Source organism: Mesoplodon bidens (assembly GCF_964165515.1).
Source record: "Mesoplodon bidens genome assembly, chromosome: Y".
In the NCBI taxonomy this organism is placed as follows: Eukaryota; Metazoa; Chordata; class Mammalia; order Artiodactyla; family Ziphiidae; genus Mesoplodon; species Mesoplodon bidens.
The window spans coordinates 3,433,962-3,452,668 of NC_138180.1; positions in this window are offsets into that span (position 1 = coordinate 3,433,962).

An 18,707-nucleotide genomic window follows, 5' to 3' on the forward strand; every position below is an offset into this window, starting at 1 on the left:
TGCGGAGAGGGGGCGAGGCAAAGGGATGTTGGAACACTGCCCTCACTGAGGGAGTGGGTGTGGCCATCTCTGCTGTGACTGAACAAAGGGCAAGGGAGCAGGGGGCCCACGGCTGGGCCCTAGGAACCCGGCAGGCCCAGTCTTGTGACACAAGCTTTTAGGCCCAGGTCAAAGTGAGACTTCTTTGTCTGCACAGCTGCCCAAACTCACACCTTTCCACTCAGGTCGCCTTCTGACTTGAAGTGTGTGTGGAACTGGTCCGCACAGTACACCTAGCTGCAAAGCTAACCATAGGTCTGGGCATCATAGCTTCCTGCCAGGTGACCGAAGTTCGCAGGTAGATGGGTCGTGGGACACACGAGGGGAGCCTCCTGCCCGGGACACAGGCCGCCCACTGCCACTGCCGCAGATCGTGGGGCACAAAGCAGCCCTGTCTGAGGCCGTGCCTCTAGAGGGAGTAGTGGACCAACACTTGTAGAGAACGGGGTCCTCGCGCGCAACTCATTGGAGGAACACAAATAAATCTTTGTGGACTTTCTGCTGAAGCTTACGAGTGTTCACACCTAACCCTCTTACAAAGTCAGATGTTTAGCTAAACATGAGCTCATGATCTAAATTTACACAATAATGAAGAAATCAGCTACAGGGGGAGACAATCAGCAAAAACAATCAATACCAGAGTTAGATTCCCTAGGCCATCGATCAGACGTTGGAATAATCAGGTGCTAGGCTGAAAATATACATAAAACTGGAACTGAAACAAGGAACAAGGATGTTTTCAAAGAGTAGTAGGATCTCTAAAACATTTTTAAAGTACATGTTATTGATAAAGCTAAATACTCAATGGTTGTTTAATACAACAGATTCATCATTGACAAGAGTGAAATTATGCTGTTTTGAAAACTATGGCAGGTGAGATTTTCTGCCTAATTATATAAGAATATTTCTCTAAAAAATACACATTATTTCAAAGACTTATTGGCTGTGAAATAAGTTAAGGGTTTTTCAAATGGCTTGTCTGCAAAGAAAGGAGAGTTGTATGAAATCACAGAAAGTCGAGGGGAAAATAGTTCAATATATACATTGCTATATGATGAATTAAGCCTTAGGCCAGCCACAATGTAGAGGACCTGACCCTTAGAAACTTACAAGTAAGCTGGAATCTTTAAAATTTCAAATCTTTATAAGTATAATGATTTATTAAAATGAATAACCAAGTGTTTTAATTGACATCAGAATATCAAAACAATAAACCCTGAGAACATAGAAAAAAGATAATTAAAGATATGAGGAGAACTTAATACAATAGAAAACGTGTAACATTCAGGTGACGTAGTAAGTCCAAAGAATATTCTTTTACAAGATTTAAAAGACACACTTTGTTTAAGGAAAACCAAAACATAAGTAAAGAATATACAGAAAGAATCAGGAGAATGTTATAGCAGAGAATATATGAAATGCCAGTAAATTTGAACATTTGTGTAAAGTGGATCATTTCCTAGCTCCTAAGGTTTACGAAAACTGACACAAGAGGAAATCATTTAAGGTCATCATGTCTGCCCTTGGCATTCTCGGAATGCCCTGGACTCAGAATGAAGCATCTGCAGTCCATGGTAACCTGCACAGAGGGGGCGGGGTTGAGGGAGGTTGGAACACTGCCCTCACAGAAGGAGTGTGTGTGGCCATCCCTGCTGTGACTGAACAAACGGCAGGTGAGCAGGTGGCCCAGGGCAGGGCCCTCAGAGCCCCGCAGGCCCATTGGGGTGTCAGAAGCATTTAGGCCCAGGCCAAATTGTGCCTTCTTTGTCTGAACAGCTGACCAAACTCTGACCTTTCCACTCAAGCCGCACTCTTACTTGAAGTGTGTGTGGAACCTGTCCGCGCAGTACAGCTCGCTGCGCAGCTAACCATATGTCTGGGCATCGTAGCTTCCTGCCAGGTGACCGAAGTTTGCAGGCTGACGGGTCCTTGGGACACACGCAGAGAGGCTCCAGCCCGGGCCACAGGCCGTCCACTGCCAGTGCCCCAGATCGTGGGGTGTAAGCAGCCCTGTCTGAGGCATTGCCTCAAGAGGAAGTAGTGGACCAACACTTGTAGAGAACGGGGTCCGCGCGTGTAACTCATTGGAGGGACACAAAAAAATCTTTGCCGACTTTCTGCTGAAGCCTACCAGCGTTCACACATAAGCCTCTTACAAGGTCAGCTGTTTAGCTAAACATGAGCTCATGATCTAAATTTACACAATAATGAAGAAATCATCTACAAGGGGTGACAAGCAGTAAAAACAATCAATACCTGAATTAGATTCCCTAGGCCATCCATCAGATGTAGGAATAATCAGGTGCAAGGCAGAAAGTATACACAAAACTGGAACTGAAACAAGGAACAAGGATGTTTTCAAAGACTGGTAGGATCTCTAAAACATTTTTAAAGTACATGTCATTGATAAAGCTAAATACTCAATGGTTGTGTAATACAAGAGATTCATCATTGAGATGAGTGAAATTATGCAGTTTTGAAAACTATGGCAGGTCAGATTTTCTGCCTATTTGTATACGAAGATTTCTCTAAAAAATACACATTATTTCAAAGACTTATTGGCTGTGAAATAAGATAAGGGTATTTCAAATGGCTTGTCCGCAAAGAAAGGTGAGATGTAGGAAATCACAGAAAGTCGAGGGGAAAATAGGTCAATATATACTTTGCTGTATTGTGAACTAAGCCTTATTCCAGCCACAATGTAGAGGACCTGACCCTTAGAAACTTACAAGTAAGATGGAATCTTCCAAAGTTCCAATCTTTATAAGTAGAAAGATTTATTAAAATTAAAAACCAAGTGTTTTAATTGACATCAGAAGTTCAAAACAATAAAACCTGAGAACATAGAAAAAAGAAAAGTAAAGATATGAGCAGCACTTAATACAATAGAAAACGTAAACAATTCAGGAGATGTAGTAAGTCCAAAGAATATTCTTTGAAATGATTTAAAAGACACACTTTGATTAAGGAAAACAAAAACATAAGTAAAGTATATACAGAAAGAATCAGTACAATGTTATAGCAGAGAATATATGAATTGCCAGTAAATTTGAATATTTCTGTAAAGTGGAACATTTCCTATCTCCTAAAGTTACCAAAACTGACACAAGAGGAAATCATTTAAGGTCATCATGTCTGCCCTTGGCATTCTCGGAAAGCCCTGACCTCAGAATGCAGCATTTGTAGTCCAAGGTAACCTGCGGAAAGCAGGCGGTGCTGAGGGAGGTTGGAACACTACCCTCAATGAGGGAGTGAGTGTGGCCATCTCTGCTCTGACTGAACAAAGGGCAGGGGAGCAGGGGTCCCAGGGCATGGCCCTAGAACACGTCAGTCCCAGTGGGGTGTCACAAGCATTTCGGCAAGGCCAAAGGGGGCCTTCTTTGTCTGCACAGCTGCCCAAACTCTCACCTTTCCACTCAGGCCGCCCTCTTACTTGAAGTGGGTGTGGAACCTTTCCGCCCAGTACACCTCGCTGCACAGCTAACCATAGGTCAGGGCATCGTAGCTTCCTGCCAGGTGACCGAAAATCGCAGGAGAGATGATTAACAGGGCAACACGCAGAGAGGCTATTGCCCGGGCCACAGGCCACCCACTGCCCCTGCCCAAGATCGAGGGCCAAAAGCAGCCCTCTCTAAGTCCCCTACCCCTAGAGGGTGTATTGGAAAAACACTTCTAGAAAACGGGGTCCTTGTGGGCAACTCATTGGAGGGACACAAATAAATCTTTGCCGACTTTCTGCTGAAGCTTACCAGCGTTCACACCTAAGCCTCTTACAAGGTCAGCTGTTTAGCTAAACATGAGCTCATGATCTATATTTACACAAGATTGAAGAAATCAGCTACAAAGTGAGACAATCAGCAAAATCAATCAATACCGAATGAGATTCCCTAAGCCATCCATCTGATGTTGGAATAATCAGGTGCAAGGCAGAAAATATACATAAAACTGGAACTGAAACAAGGAACAAGGAGGTTTTCAAAGGCTGGTAGTATCTCTAAAACATTTTTAACATACATGTCGTTGATAAACCTAAATACTCAAAGGTTGTTTAATACCACAGATTAAGCTTTGAGAAGAGTGAAATTATGCTGTTTTGAAAACTATGGCATGTGAGATTTTCTGCCTAATTATATAAGAGGATTTCTCTAAAATTTAGGCATTATTTCAAAGACTTATTGGCTGTGAAATAAGTTAAGTGTATTTCAAATGGCTTGTCTACAAAGAAAGGTGAGCTGTAGGGAATCACAGAAAGTCGAGGGGAAAATGTCAATATATACATTGCTATATGGTGAACTAAGCCTTAGGTCAGCCACAATGTAGAGTACCTGACCCTTTGAAATTTAAAAGTGAGCTGGAATCTTTAAAAGTTCAAATATTTATAAGTAAAAACATTTATTAAAATGAATAACCAAGTGTTTTAATGGATATCAGAAGATCAAAACAATAAACCCTGAGAACATAGAAAAAAGATAAATAAAAATATGAGCAGAATTTAATACCACAGAAAACGTATACAATTCAGGTGAGGTAGTAAGTCCAAAGAATATTCTTTGAAAAGATTTAAATGACACACTTTGATTAAGGAAAACACAAACATAATTAATGAATATATAGAAAGAATCAGGACAATGTTATAGCAGATAATATATGAAATGCCAGTAAATTTGAACATTTCTGTAAAGTGGACCATTTCCTAGCTCCTACAGTTTACCAAAACTGATACAAGAGGAAATCATTTAAGGTCATCATGTCGGCCCTTGGCATTCTCGGAACGCCCTGGCCTCAGAATGCAGCATCTGTAGTCCATGGTAACCTGCGGAGAGTGGGCGGGGCTGAGGGAGAATGGAACACTTCCCTCAATGAGGGAGAGGGTGTGTCCCTCTCTGCTGTGACTGAACAAAGGGCAGGGGAGCAGGGGGCCCAGGGCAGGGCCTTCAGATCTCGGCAGTCCCAGTGGGGTGTCACAATCATTTAGGCCCAGGCCATAGGGAGCCTTCTTTGTCTGCACAGCTGCCCAAACTCTCACTTTTCCACTCAGGCCGCCAACTCAGTTGAATTGTGTGTGGAACATGTCCGCGCAGTATACTTCGCTGCACAGCTAACCATATGTCTGGGCATCGTAGATTCCTGCCAGGTGACCGAAGTTCGCAGGAGAGATGATTCCCAGGTTCACACGCAGAGAGGCTCCTGCCCGGGCCACAGGCCTCCCACTGCCCCTTCCCAAGATCGGGGGCAGAAAGCAGCCCTGTCTACGTCCCCTACCCCTAGAGGGAGTATTGGACCAACACTTCTAGAAAACGGGGTCCTTGTGGGCAACTAATTGGAGGGACACAAATAAATCTTTTCCGACTTTTTGCTGAAACTTACTAGCGTTCACAACTAAGCCTCTAACAAGGTCAGCTGTTTAGATAAACATGAGCTCATGATGTAAATTTACACAATAAAGAAGAAATCAGCTACAAAGGGAGAAAATCAGCAAAAACAATCAATAGCAGAATTAGATTCCCTAGGCCATCCGTCAGATGTGGAATAATCAGGAGCTAGGCAGAAAATATACATAAACCTGGAAATGAAACAAGGATCAAGGATGTTTTCAAAGACTGGTAGGATCTCTAAAACATTTTTAAAGTACATGTCTTTGATAAAGCTAAATACTCAAAGGTTGTTTAATACAACAAATTAAGCAGTGAGAAGAGTGAAATTATGCTGTTTAGAAAACTATGGAAGGTGAATTTTTCTGCCTAATTATATAAGATGATTTCTCTAAAAAATACACATCATTTCAAAGACTTATTGGATGTGAAATAAGTTAAGGGTATTTCAAATGGCTTGTCTGCAAGATAGGTGAGATGTAGGGAATCACAGAAAGCCGAGGGGATAATATGTCAATATATACATTGCTATATGGTGAACTAAGCCTTAGGCCGGCAACAGTGTAGAGGAATGGACCCTTAGAAACGTACAAGTAAGGTGGAATATTTAGAGTTCAAATCTTTATAATTAAAAAGATTTATTAAAATGAATAACTAAGTGTTTTACTTGACAACAGAAAATCAAAACAATAAACCCTGAGAACATAGAAAAAAGATAAATAAAGATATGAGCAGAACTTAATACAACAGAAAACGTATAAAATTCAGGTGATTTAGTAAGTCCAAAGAATATTCTTTGAAAAGATTTAAAAGACACACTTTGATTAAGGAAAACAAAAACATAAGTAAAGAATATACAGAAAGAATCAGGACAATGTTATAGCAGATAATATATAAAATGCCAGTAAATTTGAACATTTCTGTAAAGTGGACCATTTCCTAGCTCTTAAGTTTAACAAAACTGACACAGGAGGAACTCATATAAGGTCATCATGACTGCCCTTGGCATTCTCGGAACGCCCTGTCCTCAGAATGCAGCATCTGTAGTCCATGGTAACATGCGGAGAGTCGGCGTGGCTGAGGGAGGTTGGAGGACTGCCCTCACTGAGGCAGTGGGTGTGGCCATCTCTGCTATGACTGAACAAATGGCAGGGGAGCTGGGTGCCCAGGGCAGGGCCCTCAGAGCCCGGCAGACCCAAAGTGTGCCACAAGCATTTAGGCCCTTGTCAAAGGGCGCCTTCTTTGTCTGCACAGCTGCCCAAACTCGCACCTTTCCACTCAGGCCGCCCTCTTATTTTAAGTGTGTTTTGAACCTGTCCGCGCAGTACACCTCGCTGCACAGTTAACAATAGGTCAGGGCATCGTAGCTTCCTGCCAGGTGACAGAAGTTCGCAGGCAAATGGGTCCCTGTGACACATGCGGAGAGGCTCCTGCCGGGACCACAGGCCGCCCACTGGCTCTGCCCCAGATCGAATTCTGAAAAGCAGCCGTGTCTGAGTCCACTGCCTCTCGAAGGAGTATTGGACCAACACTTGTAGAAAACGGGGTCCTTGCGGGCAACTCATAGGAGGGACACAAATAAATCTTTGCCGACTTTCTGCTGAAGCTTACCAGCGTTCACACCTAAGCTTCTTACAAGGTCAGCTGTTTAGCTAAACATGAGCTCATGATCTATATTTACACAATATTGAAGAAATCAGCTACAAACTGAGACAATCAGCAAAAACAATCAATAACAGAATTAGATTCCCTAGGCCATCCATCTGATGTTGGAATAATCAGGTGCAAGGCAGAAAATATACATAAAACTGGAACTGAAACAAGAAACAAGGAGGTTTTCAAAGGCGGGTAGGATCTCTAAAACATTTTTAAAGTACGTGTCGTTGATAAACCTAAATACTCAAAGGTTGTTTAATACCACAGATTAAGCATTGAGAAGAGTGAAATTATGCTGTTTTGAAAACTATGGCAGGTCAGATTTTCTGCCTAATTATATAAGAAGATTTCTCTAAAAAATAGAATTTATTTCAAAGACTTATTGGCTGTGAAATAAGTTAAGTGTATTTCAAATGGCTTGTCTGCAAAGAAAGGTGAGATGTAGGGAATCACAGAAAGTCGAGGGGAAAATGTCAATATATGTATTGCTATAGGGTGAACTAAGCCTTAGGCCAGCCAAAATGTAGAGGACCTGACCCTTAGAAACTTAAAAGTGAGCTGGAATCTTTAAAAGTTCAAATCTTTATAAGTAAAAATATTTATGAAAATGAATAACCAAGTGTTTTAATTGACATCAGAAGATCAAAACAATAAACCCTGAGAACATAGAAAAAAGATAAATAAAGATATGAGCCGAACTTAATACCACAGAAAACGTATAAAATTTAGGTGAGGTAGTAAATCCAAAGAATATTCTCTGAAAAGATTTAAAAGACACACTTTGATTAAGGAAAACACAAACATAATTAAAGAATATACAGAAAGAATCAGGACAATGTTATAGCAGAGAATATATGAAATGCCAGTAAATTTGAACATTTCTGTAAAGTGGACCATTTGCTAGCTCCTACAGTTTACCAAAACTGACACAAGAGGAAATCATTTAAGGTCATCATGTCAGCCCTTGGCATTGTCGGAACACCCAGGACTCAGAATGCAGCATCTGTAGTCCATGGTAACCTGCTGAGAGGGGGCGTGGCTGAGGGAGTTTGGAAGACTGCCCTCACTGAGGGAGTGGGTGTGGCCATCTCTGCTGTGACTGAACAAAGGGCAGGGGAGCATGGGGCCCAGGGCAGGGCCCTCAGAGTCCGGCAGACACAGTGGGGTGTCACAAGCACTTAGGCCCAGGACAAAGGGCGCCTTCTTTGTCTGCACAGCTGCCCAAACTCTCACCTTTCCACTCAGGCCTCCCACTTATTTGAAGTGTGTTTGGAACCTGTCCGCACAGTACACCTCGCTGCACAGCAAACCATAGGTCAGGGCTTCGTAGCTTCCGCCAGGTGACCGAAGTTCGCAGGCAAATTGGTCCCTGGGACACAATCGAGAGGCTCCTGCCCGGGCCACAGGCCGCCCACTGGCCCTGCCCCAGATCGAAGGCTGAAAAGCAGCCATGTCTGAGTCCACTGTTTCTCGAAGGAGTATTGGACCTACACTTGTAGAAAACGGGGTCCTTGCGGGCAACTCATTGGAGGGACACAAATAAATCTTTGCCGACTTTCTGCTGAAGCTTACCAGCGTTCACACCTAAGCCTCTTACAAGGTCAGCTGTTTAGCTAAACATGAGCTCATGATCTAAATTTACACAATATTGAAGAAATCAGCTACAAAGTGAGACAATCAGCAAAAACAATCAATACCAGAATGAGATTCCCTAGGCCATCCGTCAGATGTTGGAATAATCAGGTGCTAGGCAGAATATATACATAAACCTGGAAATGAAACAAGAAACAAGGATGTTTTCAAAGACTGGTATGATCTCTAAAACATTTTTAAAGTATATGGCATTGATAAAGCTAAATACTCAAAGGTTGTTTAAGACAACAAATTAAGCAGTGAGAAGAGTGAAATTATGGTGTTTAGAAAACTATGGAGAGTGAGATTTTCTGCCTAATTATATAAGATGATTTCTCTAAAAAATACACATTATTTCAAAGACTTATTGGCTGTGAAATAAGTTAAGTGTATTTCAAATAGCTTGTCTGCAAAGAAAGGTGAGATGTAGGGAATCACAGAAAGCCGTGGGGATAATATGTCAATATATACATTGCTATATGGTGAACTAAGCCTTAGGCCAGCCACAATGTAGAGGACCTGACCATTAGAAAGTTAAAAGTGAGCTGGAATCTTTAAAAGTTCAAATCTTGATAAGTAAAAAGATTGAAGAAAATGAATAACCAAGTGTTTTAATTGACATCAGAAGATCAAAACAATAAACCCTGAGAACATAGAAAAAAGATAAATAAAGATATGAGCAGAACTTAATACCACAGAAAACGTATAAAATTCAGGTGAGGTAGTATGTCCAAAGAATATTATTTGACAAGATTTAAAAGACACACTTAGATTAAGGAAAACACAAATATAATTAAAGAATATATAGAAAGAATCAGGACAATGTTATAGCAGAGAATATATGCAATGTCAGTAAATTTGAACATTTCTGTAAAGTGGACCATTTCCTAGGTCCTAAAGTTTACCAAAACTGACAAAAGAGGAAATCATTTAAGGTCATCATGTCCGCCCTTGGCATTCTCGGAACGCCCTGGCCTCAGAATGCAGCATCTGTAGTCCATGTTAACCTGCGGAGAGTGCGCAGGGTGAGGGAGGCTGGAACACTGCCCTCACTGAGGGAGTGGGTGTGGCCATCTCTGCTGTGAATGAACAAAGGGCAGGGGATCAGGGGGCCCAGGGCAGGGACCTCAGAGAATGGCAGCACCAGTGGTGTGTCACAAGCATTTATGCCCAGGACATAGGGCACCTTCTTTGTCTGCACAGCTGCCCAAACACTCACTTTTCCACTCAGGATGCCCACTTATTTGAAGTGTGTGTGGAACCTGTCCGCGCAGTATACCTCGCTGCACAGCTAACCATAGGTCAGGACATCATAGCTTCCTGGCAGTTGACCGAAGATTGCAGGAGAGTTGATTCCCAGGTTCACACGCAGAGAGGCTCCTGCCCGGGCCACAGGCCGACCACTGCCCCTGCCCAAGTTCGGGGGACGAAAGCAGCCCTGTCTAAGTCCCCTACCCCTAGAGGGAGTATTGGACCAACACTTCTAGAAAAAGGGGTCCTTGTGGGCAACTCATTGGAGGGACACCAATAAATCTTTGCCGACATTTTGCTGAAACTTACGAGCGTTCACACCTAAACCTCTTACAAGGTCAGCTGTTTAGCTAAACATGAGCTCAAGATCTAAATTTACACAATAATGAAGAAATCAGCCAGAAAGGGAGACACTCTGCAAAAACAATCTATACCAGAATTAGATTCCCTAGGCCATCCATCAGATGTTGGAATAATCAGGTGCTAGGCAGAAAATATACATAAACCTGGAAATGAAACAAGGAACAAGGATGTTTTCAAAGACTGGTAGGATATCTAAAACATTTTTAAAGTGCATGGCATTGATAAAGCTAAATACGCAATGGTTGTTTAAGACAACAAATTAAGCAGTGAGAAGAGTGAAATTATGGTGTTTAGAAAACTATGGAAATTAATATTTTCTGCCTAATTATATAAGATGATTTCTCTAAAAAATACCCATTATTTCAAAGACTTATTGGCTGTGAAATAAGTTAAGGGTATTTCAAATGGCTTGTCTGCAAAGAAAGGTGAGATGTAGGGAATCACAGAAAGCCGTGGGGATAATATGTCAATATATACATTGCTATATGGTGCACTAAGCCTTAGGCCGGCAACAGTGTAGAGGAATGGACCCTTAGAAACGTACAAGTAAGCTGGAATCATTAAAAGTTCAAATCTTTATAAGTAAAATGTTTTATTAAAATGAATAACCAAGTGTTTTACTTGACATCTGAAAATCAAAACAATAAACCCTAAGAACATAGAAAAAAGATAAATAAAGATATGAGCAGAACTTAATACAACAGAAAACGTATAAAATTCAGGTGATTTAGTAAGTCCAAAGAATATTCTTTGAAAACATTTAAAAGACACTCTTTGATTAAGGAAAACAAAAACATAAGTAAAGAATATACAGAAAGAATCAGGACAATGTTACAGCAGAGAATATATGAAATGCCAGTAAATTTGAACATTTCTGTAAAGTGGACCATTTCCTAGCTCCTACAGTTTACCAAAACTGACACAAGAGGAAATCATTTAAGGTCATCATGTCGGCCCTTGGCATTCTCGGAACGCCCTGGCCTCAGAATGCAGCATCTGTAGTCCATGGTAACCTGCGGAGAGGGGGCGTGGCTGAGGGAGGTTGGAAGACTGCCCTCACTGAGGGAGTGTGTGTGGCCATTTCTGCTGTGACTGAACAAAGGGCAGGGGAGCAGGGGGCCCAGGGCAGGGCACTCAGAGTCCGGCAGACACAGTGGGCTGTCACAAGCATTTAGGCCCAGGCCATAGGGCGACTTCTTTGTCTGCACAGCTGCCCAAACTCTCACCTTTCCACTCAGGCCACCCTCTTATATGAAGTGTGTTTGGAACCTGTCCGCGCTGTACACCTCGCTGCACAGGAAACCATAGGTCAGGGCATCGTAGCTTCCTGCCAAGTGACCGAAGTTCGCAGGCAAATGGGTCCCTGGGACACATGCGGAGAGGATCCTGACCGGGCCACAGGCCACCCACTGGCCCTGACCCAGATCGAAGGCTGAAAAGCAGCCATGTCTGAGTCCACTGCCTCTCGAAGGAGTATTGGACCAACACTTGTAGAAAACGTGGTCCTTGCGGACAACTCATTGGAGGGACACAAATAAATCTTTGCCGACTTTCTGCTGAAGCTTACCAGCGTTCACACCTAAGCCTCTTACAAGGTCAGCTGTTTAGCTAAACATGAGCTCATGATCTAAATTTACACAATATTGAAGAAATCAGCTACAAATTGAGACAATCAGCAAAAACAATCAATACCAGAATTAGATTCCCTAGGCCATCCATCTGATGTTGGAATAATCAGGTGCAAGGCAGAAAATATACATAAAACTGGAACTGAAACAAGGAACAAGAGGTTTTAGAGGCTGGTAGGATCTCTAAAACATTTTTAAAGTACATGTCGTTGATAAACCTAAATACTCAAAGGTTGTTTAATACCACAGGTTTAGCATTGAGAAGAGTGAAATTATGCTGTTTTGAAAACTATGGCAGGTGAGATTTTCTGCCTAATTATATAAGAAGATTTCTCTAAAAAATAGACTTTATTTCAAAGACTTATAGGCTGTGAAATAAGTTAAGTGTACTTCAAATGGCTTGTCTGCAAAGAAAGGTGAGATGTAGGGAATCACAGAAATTCGAGGGCAAAATGCCAATATATACACTGCTATATGGTGAACTAAGCCTTAGGCCAGCCACAATGTAGAGGGCCTGACCCTTAGGAGCTTAAAAGTGAGCTGGAATCTTTAAAAGTTCAAATCTTTATAAGTAAAAAGATTGATGAAAATGAATAACCAAGTGTTTTGATTGACATCAGAAGATCAAAACAATAAACCCTGAGAACATAGAAAAAAGATAAATAAAGATATGAGCAGAACTTAATACCACAGAAAACGTATAAAATTCAGGTGAGGTAGTAAGTCCAAAGAATATTCTTTGAAAAGATTTAAAAGACACACTTTGATTAAGGAAAACACAAACATAATTAAAGAATATATAGAAAGAATCAGGACAATGTTATAGCAGAGAATATATGAAATGCCAGTAAATTTGAATATTTGTGTAAAGTTGACCATTTCCTAGGTCCTACAGTTTACCAAAACTGACACAAGAGGAAATCATTTAAAGTCATCATGTCGGCCCTTGGCATTCTCGGAACGCCCTGGCCTCAGAATGCAGCATCTGTAGTCCATGGTAACCTGCGGAGAGGGGGAGTGGTTGAGGGAGGTTGGAAGACTGCCCTCACTGAGGGAGTGGGTGTGGCCATTTCTGCTGTGACTGAACAAAGGGCAGGGGAGCAGGGGGCCCAGGGCAGGGCCCGCAGAGCCCGGCAGACACAGTGGGGTTTCACAAGCATTTAGGCCCAGGCCATAGGGCGCCTTCTTTGTCTGCACAGCTGCCCAAACTCTCACATTTCCACACAACCCGCCCTCTTATTTGAAGTGTGTTTGGAACCTGTCCGCGCAGTACACCTCGCTGCACAGCTAACCACAGGACAGGGCATCGTAGCTTCCTGCCAAGTGACCGAAGTTCGCAGGAAAATGGGTCCTTGGGACACATGCGGAGAGGCTCCTGCCCGGGCCACAGGCCGCCCACTGGCCCTGCCCCAGATCGAAGGCTGAAAAGCAGCCATGTCTGAGTCCACTGCCTCTCGAAGGAGTATTGGACAAACACTTGTAGAAAAAGGGGTCCTTGCGGGCAACTCATTGGAGGGACACAAATAAATCTTTGCCGACTTTCTGCTGAAGCTTACCAGCGTTCACACCTAAGTCTCTTACAAGGTCAGCTGTTTAGCTAAACATGAGCTCATGATCTAAATTTACACAATATTGAAGAAATCAGCTACAAAGTGAGACAATCAGCAAAAACAATCAATAGCATAATTAGATTCCCTAGGCCATCCATCTGATGTTGGAATAATCAGGTGCAAAGCAGAAAATATACATAAAACTGGAACTGAAACAAGGAACAAGGAGGTTTTCAAAGGCTGGTAGGATCTCTAAAACATTTTTAAAGCAAATGTCGTTGATAAACCTAAATACTCAAAGGTTGTCTAATACCACAGATTAAGCATTGAGAAGAGTGAAATTATGCTGTTTTGAAAACTATGGCAGGTGAGATTTTCCGCCTAATTATATAAGAAGATTTCTCTAAAAAATAGACATTATTTCAAAGACTTATAGGCTGTGAAATAAGTTAAGTGTATTTCAAATGGCTTGCCTGCAAAGAAAGGTGAGATGTAGGGAATCACAGAAAGTCGAGGGGAAAATGCCAATATTTACATTGGTATATGGTGAACTAAGCCTTAGGCCAGCCACAATGTAGAGGACCTGACCCTTAGAAACTTAAAAGTGAGCTGGAATCTTTAAAAGTTGAAATCTTGATAAGTAAAAAGATTGATGAAAATGAATAACCAAGTGTTTTGATTTTCATCTGAAGATCAAAACAATAAACCCTGAGAACATAGAAAAAAGATAAATAAAGATATGGGCAGAACTTAATACCACAGAAAACGTATAAAGTTCAGGTGTGGTAGTAAGTCCAAAGAATATTCTTTGAAAAGATTTAAAAGACACACTTTGATTAAGGAAAACACAAATATAATTAAAGAATATATAGAAAGAATCAGGACAAAGTCATAGCAGAGAATATATGAAATGCCAGTAAATTTGAACATTTCTGTAAAGTGGACCATTTCCTAGGTCCTACAGTTTACCAAAACTGACACAAGAGGAAATCATTTAAGGTCATCATGTCGGCCCTTGCCATTCTCGGAACGCCCTGGCCTCAGAATGCAGCATCTGTAGTCCATGTTAACCTGCGGAGAGTGCGCGGGGCTGAGGGAGGCTGGAACACTGCCCTCACTGAGGGAGTGGGTGTGGCCATCTCTGCTTTGACTGAACAAAGGGCAAGGGAGCAGGGGGCCCAGGGCAGGGACCTCAGAGACCGGCAGGCCCAGTGGGGTGTCACAAGCATTTAGGCCCAGTCCATAGGGCGCCTTCTTTGTCTGCACAGCTGCCCAAACTCTCAATTTTCCACTCAGGCCGCCCACTTAGTTGAAGTGTGTGTGGAACCTGTCCGCGCAGTATAGCTCGCTGCACAGCTAACCATAGGTCAGGACATCATAGCTTCCTGCCAGTTGACCGAAGTTTGCAGGAGAGATGATTCCCAGGTTCACATGCAGAGAGCCTCCTGCCCGGGCCACAGGCCGACCACTGCCCCTCCCCAAGTTCGGGGGACGAATGCAGCCCTGTCTAAGTCCCCTACCCCTAGAGGGAGTATTGGACCAACACTTCTAGAAAACGGGGTCCTTGTGGGCAACTCATTGGAGGGACACAAATAAATCTTTGCCGACATTTTGCTGAAACTTACGAGCGTTCACACCTAAACCTCTTACAAGGTCAGCTGTTTAGCTAAACATGAGCTCAAGATCTAAATTTACACAATAATGAAGAAATCAGCCAGAAAGGGAGACACTCAGCAAAAACAATCAATACCAGAATTAGATTCCCTAGGCCATCCATCAGATGTTGGAATAATCAGGTGCTAGGCAGAAAATATACATAAACCTGGAAATGAAACAAGGAACAAGGATGTTTTCAAAGACTAGTAGGATCTCTAAAACATTTTTAAAGTACATGGCATTGATAAAGCTAAATACTCAAAGGTTGTTTAAGACAACAAATTAAGCAGTGAGAAGAGTGAAATTATGGTGTTTAGAAAACTATGGAAATTGAGATTTTCTGCCTAATTATATAAGATGATTTCTCTAAAAAATACCCATTATTTCAAAGACTTATTGGCTGTGAAATAAGTTAAGGGTATGTCAAATGGCTTGTCTGCAAAGAAAGGTGAGATGTAGGGAATCACAGAAAGCCGTGGGGATAATATGTGAATATATACATTGCTATATGGTGAACTAAACCTTAGGCCGGCAACAGTGTAGAGGAATGGACCCTTAGAAACGTACAAGTAAGCTGGAATCTTTAAAAGTTCAAATCTTTATAAGTAAATAGTTTTATTAAAATGAATAACCAAGTGTTTTACTTGACATCAGAAAATCAAAACAATAAACCCTGAGAACATAGAAAAAAGATAAATAAAGATATGAGCAGAACTTAATACAACAGAAAACGTATAAAATTCAGGTGATTTAGTAAGTCCAAAGAACATTCTTTGAAAAGATTTAAAAGACACTCTTTGATTAAGGAAAACAAAAACATAAGTAAAGAATATACAGAAAGAATCAGGACAATGTTACAGCAGAGAATATATGAAATGCCAGTAAATTTGAACATTTCTGTAAAGTGGACCATTTCCTAGCTCCTACAGTTTACCAAAACTGACACAAGAGGAAATCATTTAAGGTCATCATGTCGGCCCTTGGCATTCTCGGAACGCCCTGGCCTCAGAATGCAGCATCTGTAGTCCATGGTAACCTGCGGAGAGGGGGCGTGGCTGAGGGAGCCTGGAAGACAGCCCTCACTGAGGGAGTGGGTGTGGCCATCTCTGCTGTGACTGAACAAAGGACAGGGGAGCAGGGGGGCCAGGGCAGGGCACTCAGAGTCCGGCAAACACAGTGGGGTGTCACAAGCATTTAGGCCCAGGCCAAAGGGCGACTTCATTGTCTGCACAGCTGCCCAAACTCTCACCTTTCCACTCAGGCCACCCTCTTATTTGAAGTGTGTTTGGAACCTGTCCGCGCTGTACACCTCGCTGCACAGGAAACCATAGGTCAGGGCATCGTAGCTCCTGCCAGGTGACCGAAGTTCGCAGGCAAATGGGTCCCTGGGGCACATGCGGAGAGGCTCCTGCCCTGGCCACAGGACGCCCACTGGCCCTGACCCAGATCGAAGGCTGAAAAGCAGCCATGTCTGAGTCCACTGCCTCTCGAAGGAGTATTGGACCAACACTTGTAGAAAACGGGGTCCTTGCAGGCAACTCATTGGAGGGACACAAATAAATCTTTGCCGACTTGCTGCTGAAGCTTACCAGCGTTCACACCTAAGCCTCTTACAAGGTCAGCTGTTTAGCTAAACATGAGCTCATGATCTAAACTTACACAATATTGAAGAAATCAGCTACAAAGTGAGACAATCAGCAAAAACAATCAATACCAGAATGAGATTCCCTAGGCCATCTATCTGATGTTGGAATAATCAGGTGCAAGGCAGAAAATATACATAAAACTGGAACTGAAACAAGGAACAAGGAGGTTTTAAAGGCTGGTAGGATCTCTAAAACATTTTTAAAGTACATGTCGTTGATAAACCTAAGTACTCAAAGGTTGTTTAATACCACAGATTAAGCATCGAGAAGAGTGAAATTATGCTGTTTTGAAAACTATGGCAGGTGAGATTTTCTGCCTAATTATATATGAAGATTTCTCTAAAAAATAGACATTATTTCAAAGACTTATAGGCTGTGAAATAAGTTAAGTGTATTTCAAATGGCTTGTCTACAAAGAAAGGTGAGATGTAGGGAATCACAGAAATTCGAGGGGAAAATGCCAATATATACACTGCTATATGGTGAACTAAGCCTTAGGCCAGCCACAATGTAGAGGGCCTGACCCTTAGAAGCTTAAAAGTGAGCTGGAATCTTTAAAAGTTCAAATCTTTATAAGTAAAAAGATTGATGAAAATGAATAACCAAGTGTTTTAATTGACATCAGAAGACCAAAACAATAAACCCTTAGAACATAGAAAAAAGATAAATAAAGATATGAGCAGAACTTAATACCACAGAAAACGTATAAAATTCAGGTGATTTAGTAAGTCCAAAGAATATTCTTTGAAAAGATTTAAAAGACACACTTTGATTAAGGAAAACACAAACATAATTAAAGAATATATAGAAAAAATCAGGACAATGTTATAGCAGAGAATATATGAAATGCCATTAAATTTGAACATTTCTGTAAAGTGGACCATTTCCTAGCTCCTACAGTTTACCAAAACTGACACAAGAGGAAATCATTTAAGGTCATCATGTCCGCCCTTGGCATTCCCGGAGCGCCCTGTCCTCAGAATGCAGCATCTGTAGTCCATGGTAACCTGCGGAGAGTGGGCGGGGATGAGGGAGGCTGGAACAATGCCCTCACTGCGGAGTGGGTGTGGCCATCTCTGCTGTGACTGAACAAAGTGCAGGGGAACAGGGTGCCCAGGGCAGGGCCCTCAGAGCCCGGGAGGCCCAGTGGGGTGTCACAAGCATTTAGGCCCAGGCAATAGGGCGCCTTCTTTGTCTGCGCAGCTGCCCAAACTATCACTTTTCCACTCAAGCCGCACACTTAGTTGAAGTGTGTGTGGAACCTCTCCGCGCCGTACACCTCGCTGCACAGCTAACAATAGGTCTGGGCATCGTAGCTTCCTGCCAGGTGACCGAAGTTCGCAGAAGAGATTATCCCCAGGTTCACACGCAGAGAGGCTCCTGCCCGGGCCACAGGCCGCCCACTGCCCCTGCCCAAGTTCGGGGGCCGAAAGCAGCCCTGTCTAACTCCCTACCCCTAGAGGGAGTATTGGACCAACACTTCTAGAAAACGGGGTCCTTGTGGGCAACTCATTGGAGGGACACAAATAAATCTTTGCCAACTTTTTGCTGAAACTTACGAGCGTTCACACCTAAGCCTCTTACACGGTCAGCTGTTTAGCTAAACATGAGCTCATGATCTAAATTTACACAATATTGAAGAAATCAGCTACAAAGTGAGACAATGAGCAAAAACAATCAATACCAGAATTAGATTCCCTAGGCCATCCATCTGATGTTGGAATAATCAGGGGCAAGGCAGAAAATATACATAAAACTGGAACTGAAACAAGGAACAAGGAGGTTTTAAAAGGCTGGTAGGATCTCTAAAGCATTTTCAAAGTACATGTCGTTGATAAACCTAAATACTCAAAGGTTGTTTAATACCACAGATTAAGCATTGAGAAGAGTGAAATTATGCTGTTTTGAAAACTA